We start from the raw sequence: 11,948 nt of genomic DNA, 5'->3' as shown, positions 1-11,948 counted from the left end.
ATTCTTGTAATTGATGAGATTGATGTTTGTTGTCTATTGATTTATAGACACTGCATGTAATGACTGCTGATTCGCTAGTCATTGATTGATTTGCTTAGATACTGACTGTATGTATTGATTACTGAGTCGTTGAGTCATAGGCTGATTCGCCTAGTCACCGGCTGATTCGCCTAGTCACTGGCTGATTCGTCTGGTCATCGACTGATTCGTCTAAGCTTAAGCTGATTCGCTTAATTACAGGCTGAGTTGTCTGATTATTGGCTGATTTGCCTAATTACCGGCTGATTCGTCGGGTTATTGACTGAGTCGTCAATTCTGTGGCTGATTCGCCCAGACACTGGAGATATTAATTATATCGATGCCGTTTAGGGATTGATTCATTCCTATCGACTGAGATTCAATATAATTACCTATATCCAGACATCGGGATCCCTAGGTTAGAGTTTAGTCGAGTCTGAGACGACGCGTCAGTGGGGTCGAGTCTGAGACGACGCGTCGGTTGAGTTGAGTCTGATATGACATGTTGATTTACATTGTTTATACCATTCATGATTATAGAATGTTTGATATGGATTTATGTTTCTGATTTGAGACATGTTATGAATAATTCTTATATGCTTTCGTATATGCTTTTATATGATTGCATGTTTACATTGTTTATACTGGGATATTTATATCTCACCGGAGTTATCCGGCTGTTGTCTTGTTTTGTATGTGTGCATGACAACAGGTGGGGCTGGATCAGGGTCAAGAAGAGGATGAGAGAAGATTAGATAGCGTGGAGATCCGGGCTTCGAAGCAACATAGGATTCAGCACTGATATGTAGTTGAACCTAGTTGAATTCTTGTAGATAACGCAAGATTTGTATGTTCATGTTTAATATGTAATTTGAGTAAATTACATTACGTTTCCGCTTTGTATTTTAAAAAAAATTTTAGACCCTGTTTTATAATTGATTAATTAGTCCCAACGATGATTAAGAACTTGATTAGCGTCCGGGTCCCCACAACACCCCTATAAATTATACTTTAAATATGGTAGTCATTCTCTCAGCTATCTTACTAAGAGATTCTCCGTCTAGAGCAGACTCTTTGATTAATGTTGAAGTCATGTCCCAAGCTATTTCGGTTGATCCTGTGTGACTCATTTCTAACAGTTTAATGGACCCTTATTTATTGAGATCAAGTGTGTCCGCTACGATTCTCATAGCTGATGTCCAGTCATATGAGATATTATCTGTTTTTGAAATCCAGTATGTCAAGTTTAAATATAATCCATAATGATGTATTGGTCCTTAAACAGACTTTCCTTAGGTTGTTTGGTGCAAATGAATTTGATTTTTATTTGACCTCGTTCACTTTATGTGTGCTTCTCCGCCTACTTGAAAATATATTTTGGGTCCTCTCATATTTGTATATTGAGATCTCTCGATTTCCCTTGGTGATTCATGTGAACATGACCAAGTTATTGAGGGAGTTTCTTTCTGTTTTAATCTTCACATCTACGACCTGGAGATTAGCAAAAGACTCTGCAAGGTCTTGAAGATCTTTTTTTAGACCAATCCTTGCTATAGTTATCATCATCTTAATTTCTTTCCTGATATAGTTTTAATCATATTGATCATTTTTCTTCGTTGATTAAATGTTTTGGAATTACTCTGGTCTTCTCTCTTTGGTGTAATAAATGTTCAATACCAAAGAATTGTGATAACATTCTTTACGATATCCTTTTATTAGAATTTGATTATTGTTCCATAGTTTGGATTCTTGTTTGAATATCTTTTAATGTTCTAAGAATTTATTCTTGTTTTTCAAGGATTTGTTCGATTGTATGTTATACATATTATAACTGAATGTCATAGTTTTGTACCATCTTTTGTATTTCTAGAAGATTTCTAGAGACTTTAGAGGAATCCGAAACTATTTTTAGGAATCTGTTACTTGGAGTCATAAGTTTACCTTAAAACTTTGATGTGTTTCTCTTTGCACATGATGTTTAACTATGTTAACTCTTTTTGTATATATTCCAAAATATTAGAATAAATCTTGTAAATATTTAATCTCAAGCATTTGTTCGAATTTATAATTTTTTAAAAATCTCATCATCAAGCTTTTAATTACACAATAATAATAATAATATCGTACGTTTGAAATAATTTTATTCCGATTCTGATACCATTTCCAACTAATTATAACATCAAAGATATTTTTGATCACTTTGTCAAAATCGAAGTTCAATCTAAGGTTTTAGGTCATAAGAAGTAAATACAAAACTGAAACTGAACAGAAGATTTTTTCCTAATTTACCCATATTTTAAATTGAATTCTTGTCCTTTTTTCATCATTATTTTTAGTTTTTAACATACACCACCCACTTGATTTATCAATCTTTCATTTTAATTACGTTGCAAACATTTAAAAATGAATGCAATAATTTGTAAGTTTTAAAAATTCATGAAGTTCAGGATGATTTTAGCTAAATGAGATTTAAAATTAGGGCAACTTAGGTTTCAGTACCTAAAGTTTTTCAAATTTTGTTTTAGTACCCAACTTCCCAAAATACCCTTTATGTCTTAATTTAAATAATTGATTTTTTCTTTTAAAAATTAACGGCCCATCATGCTTCCGTAAAATAAATTAAATCTTATACCTCTTTGACAGGAGTACCACCGGGTTATATCCACCGTATTTTACAGACTGCTCCTCACAGCCTAACCACGCGATCACAACCGATGGCTACCGACGCAGATTCCTTCAGCAGTACTTGGTACAACTCTAATTCGTTTCCTATCTTAGAGTGTACAGTATAAAATAAAATTTTGAAATTAATACATGAGAGGGGCTAGAGCAAAATATCTCTTTTATTCAAACACAGATCATTTATTAATACATAGTAACCTCCTGTAGAGGAGGAAAAACTTGTTTAGCTACTAATAGTAGCTGAACTTCCAACACTCATAAACTTGAAAGGAAATATTACAAATGGTTTTGGAAGAAAAATGAAGAGGTTGATCGATGCCTTCATCTTCCTTCTGCCCGTTATTTATAGAAGGCTCCTTCGGATTTGAAACTCGGATTTCAAACCTTCATAAACCTTTACAGCTTGCTTGGGGACCAGATGGTGGTTAAGTGGTCCTCTTCCCTCTTTGTCTTTTTCTAGATTATTAATCTAGAACTAGTCATTTCTTGAAGTTTTATCTGTCGGCATATATAGTTTATATGCACTTGGATCAGATCAGCTTGAATTTCTTTCCCTGCTTCTTTGAGCTTCTTTTGATATTCTTTAAAATTTTTCAGCTCTTTTCTTGTTCCCTTAATCCTTTTCCTGGAAACTCTGAGATATGAAAAATACATTTGGTTTCCAAGTTTGGTTTAAATCTGGTAAGAGTTACTGGTTCCCATTTGGTCTTATTTATAGATTTATTTGGGTCCAGTTTCTCGTCTTTTTATTAGATTTTTTTATCTTTAAAGATAAGGTATCCAATGTCCTTTGTCATTTTCCACCGATTATTGGTGGTCCTTGAATTCCACTCACATGATTTTTCACATGGTGGTCCTTCTTTTCTTGGTGGGATGCTCACATGTGCCTTTTAATTTTGTCGAGGAATCTTTGGCTTTCGGTTTCCTCGTGAATGTGGTCCATCCCCACTTGTACTGGTATCGGTAAAGTGTTTCCGATCAGATCTCGGCTTGAATCCTTTACCGAATTCTGGTTCCTTCTGGTTTTGGCATTCCAGACAGATGTTTTCTGACCATCTTCCTATGTGTGCCATATTACAGAATTTTCGGCGAGTTTCATTACTAGCCGGCAGCTTGCTGTTCCACAAAAGATTTCTCTTTTTCTCGAATAAATCTTCTGCAAAACTTGTTGTTTTTCCTGTCATGGTATTTAACAGGAATGATCCGTTCACTGAATGATTATAAAATTTGAACGGAAACTTGACTTTGTCCATCTCAGTGAGACAGACCCATAGACCCCAAGCTCTTCTGGTAGACATATCATCTTCAGAAATTGAAGCAACCAGGGGTGTTTCTTCTGTTGGAGGATCCTTGATAAATTTTTGGACATTTGTATCCGGCCTCCTTAGCTTGATGAAATGAAAGGCTTCATGAGAACCCTTTCCTGCTGGTTCTGGTGCTGCACTAAAAAAGTATAGCTCCAAAACATCTCCTCTGGACAAATAATCATTATTTGCCCAAGTCTCGTGAACAGCTTCCTGGATCCACTTTGGTAAACATGAGATTTCCGGAAAACTGGGTGATGTTGTATAAACTGAGGCAAGAGCCCCGAATTCATACCATGCCTTGACCTCCTTTGGATATGAATTTTGTTTCATCCATACCATTGGATATTTTCCTGAAACATCAACCCTATTGGTAGCTGGGTTAATGCCAATTCTTGTTTTTAATTTCTCCCAATTCTGCTGATAGACCTGAAATGGAGAAATTGTTGATTCGTTAATACCAACCTTAGATTTGCCTTTGTCAATACGAGGCCTAAGGTTGATCTCTCCCTCTTCAATTACCGAGGTGAAGGGTTGACTTGATGACTCAAGATAATGATCAGGAGTCTCCATTTTTGTTTTGGCCGACTCATCTGGTGATGATCCCGACTTAACACTTGTGCAAGGGGTATTTGAATCCCCCGCTACAGGTATAGAGTCCTGTACTCGAAAACTCTCCATCTGTGAAACCAATGGCTTCTCAATGCCCTGGAGGATAGGCCTTTGCATTACAAACCATAACTGAGTATATGCCTGTAAACAACCTGTAATTCGATCAGAGACAATTCTCTTATCAGCTTGTTGTAGCCTTCCCGCAATTTCTGCGTTAACGGCCAACTTGTTAAACTCGGTTTGAAGCATTTCAAGGTGTTCCCTCAAATGCCTCTGCATCTTGATAATAGCATCAATGTCAATGCTGTCCATCTCTTGTTAAAAAATCTGCAAGAATATTTTCATGAGATTTAATTATCACAATATCAAAAATATAATTCTGACATAGTGCTTGCCATCGTAATAATCTAGCCTTCTCAGGTTTAGACTCAATTATATTCCTTAAAAAGGCTTTAACTTGTGTGTTATCAACTTTCAAAGTGAATTTTTCTTTGCAAGTAGAAATAATGGCCATTTTTCAAAAGCCCTCTTTACTGCATAAAATTCCTTTTCGTTGATATGCCATCTTATGGCTTCTGCATCTGAGAATAACCCACTACAATATCTGCATGGTTGTTCTTCTTCTGGGGTGAGCTTCGTAAGAACTGCTGCCCACCAATGATCACTAGCATCAGTATATAATACCAGATCATCTTCATCTTGAGGAATAGCCATTTTCGGAAGATTTTTGCAAACCTCCTTTAAATGGATAAGTCCTTTTGTGTGTTCGTCTGTCCATATAAATCTAGCATATTTTTTCAATAATGGACTGAACACCTTCCTGTGTTTTGCTAGGTTTTAATAAACATCCCAGCAAAATTAACAACTCCTAAAAAACTTTGAAGTTGTTTCTTGTCTTTGAGACTTTCTGGAAAATTCTGCACCTTTTCGACTATGTGGTCTTGCAGAATTATTCCTGACTCATCGATTTCAATTCCAAGGAATTCAATCTTTCTTGTAGCAATGACTGCTTTTTTTTCAGATAAAACCAGTCCTCCTTTCTTGCAAACATTAGAGAAAATCTCCAAATGTTTAACATGTTCATTCATATATTTGGATGCTATTAAAACATCATCAATATAAACAAACATAAACTTAAAATAATCTTTAAAAAGATTATCCATTTTCCTTTGAAATATCTGTGGTGAATTAGCCAATCCCATTGGTAATACCTCCCAGATATAGTGTCCTTAAGGTGTGGAGAAAGCTGTGAATTTCTTGCTTCCTTCCTCCATCCGAATCTGATAAAATCCGGACTTACAATCAAATTTAGAGAATATCTTTGCATTGTGTATGCAACTAATTAGATGTTCTCTGCTTGGTATAAAATACCCATCAAACTCCAGAATTTTATTAATTTCTTGATAATTAATAACCAATCTGGGTTTTCCTCTTTTTATCTCACCATGATTTCTTACCAGAAAACCTGGACTGCTATATGGCGACATACCTGCCTTTATCAAACCAATGTCCAAATGTTCCTTGATTATAATCTGCATATCCCTTTGATCAATGATATTCATTGGGATGGGTTTACAACGGACAAATTCATACTCTTTGCCTTCCTTGATTTTAAGGCAAGCCCTGAGTTGATTTCTATCCCACCATGCCAAGGGATCTTCATTATAATTTTCTCTGATCCTCTTCTTGACATCTTCCAATGATACCTCAGTTTCAAACTCTACTTCATTTGTATGTAGAGTTATTTTAAGGTATTCTATATCTTCTGGTTGGAGTTCTTTATCTGCTCTCAACTGAAGCATTGTTTCTCCAAACCGTCTAGAATCCTTCATTTTTGGGTTCAGAAACTTTCCTGAATCACCACGCTTGCTGCGAAACTGTATTGGCAATTTTCTGTAAAATGCCTCTCGTAGTCTCTGGACTATGATTTTGTGAGCACATGGTGTTGTGAACACTAATCTTCTAGTCTCATTTTCTTGTGTGTAGGACTTAAACATTTGTAGGAAATTATTTCCTAACAATATGTCTGCTCCTGTATCATGAAAATAAATTGGTGGTGTCTTTACCTTATACCAAGGTGTTTGACCAGCACCGCCAATCATAATTTCAGTCATCTTAATCCCTTTACATAAGATTAGGATTCTTCTGGAAAAATCTCTTCCAGCAATCTTTGGTAATTCTTCTTCCAAATTATTTGGAAAAATCCCTCTTTTTGCTGTGTAGATTCCAGCACCTGAATCAATATAAGCAGCAAAATATTCTGCCTTATACTTTTCATATAACATTCCTATCGGAATGTATATGGAGAATGGACTTGTGGTCATTGGATTTTCCACATTTTATCTTCTGCCATAAACTCCATTCCATACTCTAGACGTTTCCAAGGTTTGTGTTCCTCGAGAAACTCTAGTCCAAGAATCAGTCGATCTGATTCTTTCCCTGGAATTCCTTGAATGTGAACCTCCAATTCTCCAATATTAATCAGTCCTTGGTAAGTTCCTATCATCGGTTGTTCCAAATAGTATATTGAATTACAAGGAAATTGATTCCTTTGCTTTGTAATGTCAAATACTATTTCTAACTCCTTCCACCCTTCTGGGCCTCTAAGTTTTCCTATTGTAGAAAAACTTTTCAACTCCTGTTGGGTTTCTATAACAGGCTTTTTATCCCATCTATAGCTTGTAATTCTATCTCCTTGAAAAGATAGTCTTCTTGACTCCAATCTGAGACTTTGATTCCTTTGTAGAATCGGTTTGTCTTGGATCTGAATATCTGTTTCCTGTATTAAAGGAAACTCGACTCTTTCTGGATAGATTGCCTGAGCAACTTTTCCAAATATCTCAGGGATTTCAATGAACTCGTTTCTAATAAACAATTCAGAATGATGTGTATTAGATAGAGCATATGAAATTTGATAGGTAATAGAATATGGTCTATTACCTTCTTTCATCAACCTTTTTTCCTTGAAGTTCTGATGCAATGTCAAGGCTCGGCTGAAATCTCGATCTACCAGGTTGTAGGCTATCCTTGGATATATTACTCCTACAATTTTTCCTGTACATAGATTTCCTGAGATTGTTCCCAGTACTGAATCTTGTAGATTCCTCATTCTTTTATCGCATATAGCAATATCAATTGGTGAATCTATTCCTTCTTTGAAAGTAGCCTTTATCATAATTTGGATTGCTCCGATATGAATCCAGGACATAGTCCTTGCTACTTCTATCTTGAGTTTTTGTAATTCCTCCTTAATTTCTTCGGAAGGAATTAACTGCATCTCCATTCTATTTCCTGTAAGTTCCATCGGGATTGCCATTTCCCTTCTAGAAACTTTATAGATTAGATGATGCTTTCTGTTTCTTAGGCCAAGACTTCCTAAGAACTTTTCTACCTGTCCTGCAGAGAAACCTTGATATCTCTGTAGACTCGGATTTTCTCTCATGATTCTTTGAACCATGTTATGAGATATTGTTGTCTGGCTAAAAAATCCAGACAGATCTTCATGTGTTTCGTGTCGAAACACCTCGTCTTCAGTCAGATTCCGATTCTATTTCATCAGATTCTTCCTGACTTAAGACTTCTTCTTCTTCATATATACTTTCATCTGAGGCGATGTCCTCAAATCGGTATACTTGAATAAGATCTTGGTAGTAAACTGCTTCTTCTATATCCAGGGTAGAATCAAAGCGTTTAATACCTCTTTTTTCATTTTCTGGACAGTTGGTCGAGATATGACCTTTTGCTCCACATGTCCAGCAATTACAGTCTTTGAAACTTTCATTGGCCCTAGTATGAGCCCTTCTGAAAGTTTTCTTGGTAGGTGTTCTTCCTGTGCTTCGAGAGGTACTCGATGCTTGGGATGATATCCTACTTCTTGATGGTCCGCTTCTTTGTCCAGATTTATAAGATCTGGCTTTCTGTCTAGACCATACGGTTCTTGGTTTCCAAGAACTTCTTCCACTTCGTGCATAAGGATGAGTCCTAAAACGTTTCCTTTTATGCTTCTGTGGTTTACTCCCAATAATCGTTGGAAGATCATTTTCTTTACAACACAAAGGAGTTCTTTTGTTGATATCCCTTAGTCGTTTGTAATTCTTTTGTAATGCTGCCATGTGACACCATTCTGCCAATTTTCCTTTAAGGAAAGAGGCTCTTCTTGCCAACGTATCTGGATTACTAGGTACATATTCCCTTATGAGCATTTCTCTCCAAGGGCTTGGCATTTTTGCGAAGAAAAGCTGCATAGCTATATCTTCTTCGACTCCTGAAATCCATCTATATTTGGTGAATAACATAATGTATTCATCCACCAAACATATGTCATGTAATTCAAGACTATACAGAGCTTGAGTGTATTTCTTCTTCTTCTCTGTATCTTGACTATTGAAATAGTCTACCCCTATAAAATATGTTTTAAATAGGGTGGCCATTTTTCCAGCAATCTCACTAAGAGATTCACCAGCTAGGACTGAATCTTTCATGTCTATTGAAGTCATGTCCCAAGCAATTTTTACTGATCCCATAAGACTCATTTCTAAAAGTTTAATGAATCCTTCTTTGTTGAGATCGAGTGTTCCTGCTGCAATTCTCATAGCAGATGTCCAATCATCTATGAGATCTTCCCTATTTTTGAAGTCTAATACATCAAGGTTAAGCATAACCCCGTAAGGATGTATAGGATCTAAAACAGTTTTCCCATAGGGTGTTTGGTGCAAAGGAATTTGATTTCTCCTTGCCTTTGTCCCTGCTGGAAGTGATCCTCCACCAGTATGGAAATCAGATTGAGATTCTCTCATGTTTACATTTTGAGATCCCACACTTTCCCTTGGTGGTTCTTGAGAAGATGACCATGTTATAGCAGGTGGTGTTTCACCCACTGCTGTGTTCATCTTTAGATCTACTACTTTGAGATTTGCGAAAGATTCTGCGAGCTCTTGTAGATCCTCTAAACCAATCATTTCTAAAGTTGTCATCAGATAAATTTCTTTTCTGAAATAGACTTGATTAGATTGATCATCTTTTCTTCTTCAGTTAATGGTTTTGACACCACTCTGGCCTTCCCTTGTTGAGGTAACAAAGGTTCAGTACCAAAGGATGGTGGTAACCAGCCTCCTGAAGTTCTTCTACTGGAACTTGGTTGTTGTTCCAGTTTCTGAATTCTTGTTTGAATATCCTTTAATAATCCCAGAATTTCTTCTTGGGTTTCAAGGATTTTCTCAACTCGTTGCGGTACAAAATATAGCATATTGCCATAATTTTGGACGGTCTTCTGAATTTCTCTAAGATCTAAAGAGAGCTTAGAGGAATCTGGATCTATCTCCAGAAACTTATTATTTTGAATCATAAGTTTACCTGAGATTTTACCTGAGGGTGCAGTAGCTTCCCTTTCTGTTTCTGATATCTAACAATAGTTAGATGTACTTTTTTATATTCCAAATTATTGGAATATTCCTTGTAAATTATTTTCCTTGAACCGAAGTTCGGATTCATACTTTCTTCAAAATTCTCCTTCTCATACAATCAGTTACTAGTAATCATAAATTTTTGTGTTTGAAATAAATCAACCTTTAGCTCTGATACCATTTTCGGGAGCGCGGTGATCAATTAAAATCAAATAAAAGACAAGGGCTTTTTTGGCATTTTTAAACTTCTTTTCTCTCACCAGGTACCAAAACACAAGTTCTTTTATATTGGGTACTGATACACAATTAACCCTTAAAATTATTTCTATACATTTGCACTACGATTCCCTTCTACTTTATGAAAATTCAATAACTAGGAATTCGTGCAATCAATCACATCCAACAACTAGGGAAGATGGTGCTGTAGGGTAAGACCATCTCCAACCCATTGCTCTACATTCTGCACTACAATAGTGTAACACTAAATTCATCTCCAACCTATCTACACTACATTCTACACTAAAAAAAAATATTCTCAGAATATTCTTATAATATTAATTTTAATTCAATAATAACTATTTATAATTTCATTACACAATTATACATAATAAATGTAATTATATTATTTCATTATTTATTAGAAAATCGATTAAAAAAAATAGAATTATACAATCTATTTAATTTTTAAAAAAATTTTAAAAAAATTTAAATTATTATTTATGTTTCAAGAATAAATTATTTTAAAAATTTAAAAATAAAAATATTAATTATATAATTAATATATAATAGAATATTAAATATTTATAATTATTAAAAAACAAAAAAAAATTAAAAATAAAAATAAAATAGATGTGTGCTGCGCCACATGTAGAGTTGCTTTTAGAGCAACTCTAGTCCAGCACCATTTTTGGTGCTGGATTGGAGTGAAAATCCTTGCTCCACAATGGAGCAACTCCATTGTGGAGCAAGGATTGGAGTTGCTCTAAAAAGACGTAATATTTTTTTTAAATTTAATTGAAAATCAATTTTTTATTTTATTTTTACAAATATGTGATCATAATCCAATTAATCATATATTTTTAATAAAAATAAAAATATAACTTTTACAAGAAATATTTTTTTAAGGGATATACGAAATAATCCAATTTCTAGGAAATGTAAAAAAGAAAAAAACTGAACAAGTCAAAAAAACAACAGCACAATTAAAACTTTTTATATTTTAATTTGTTGGATTTTTTATATTATAATTTTTTTTTAAAAAACTATTTTATCCTTTTTTATATTATTAATTTTTCTCATTTTTTTAAAAGTTGTAAAAAAAATTCCTCTGTTTAAACGTTAAAATTTTATTATTATTATTTTGTTACAAATATGTGATTAAGTAGATGATCACATATTTGTAACAAAAAAAATTTAACTTTCAAATAAATCTTTGTAAAAGGACTAAGAAAAATTAAAGAAAAGATAGTTTTTTTTATTATAAAAGAACTATGATATAAAAAAATCCAAAAAAAAGTTTAGCCGTACTATCGTTTTTTTAACGTTAGCCCGAAATAACATAAATATAACAAAAAAAATTTAACTTAAATAACATTTTTAAAAGAGCTGAAAAAATTATAAAAGAAAAATTAACAAGAGAATATATTTTTTAAAAAAAATTATCAGAATAAAAAAACAAAAAAAAATAAATTTTTTTTATTATGATATGGATCACAACATATATTTGTAACCAAAAATAAAATTTTAATTTTTAAATTATATTATTAATAACATATTTTAACCAAAAATAAATTTTGAATTTTAAATTATTAAAATAAAAAATTTAAAATTATTGTGCTATGAGGGAAGAGGATTCTGATAAGAGAAAATTATTTCCTATTTCAAAATTTATGACGCAATTGAATAATATAAAAAAATAATCAAGGAGCTA

This window comes from Primulina eburnea, chromosome 16 (genome assembly GCF_022965805.1).
Source record: "Primulina eburnea isolate SZY01 chromosome 16, ASM2296580v1, whole genome shotgun sequence".
Taxonomy (NCBI): Eukaryota; Viridiplantae; Streptophyta; class Magnoliopsida; order Lamiales; family Gesneriaceae; genus Primulina; species Primulina eburnea.
This window is presented reverse-complemented; position numbering follows the sequence as displayed.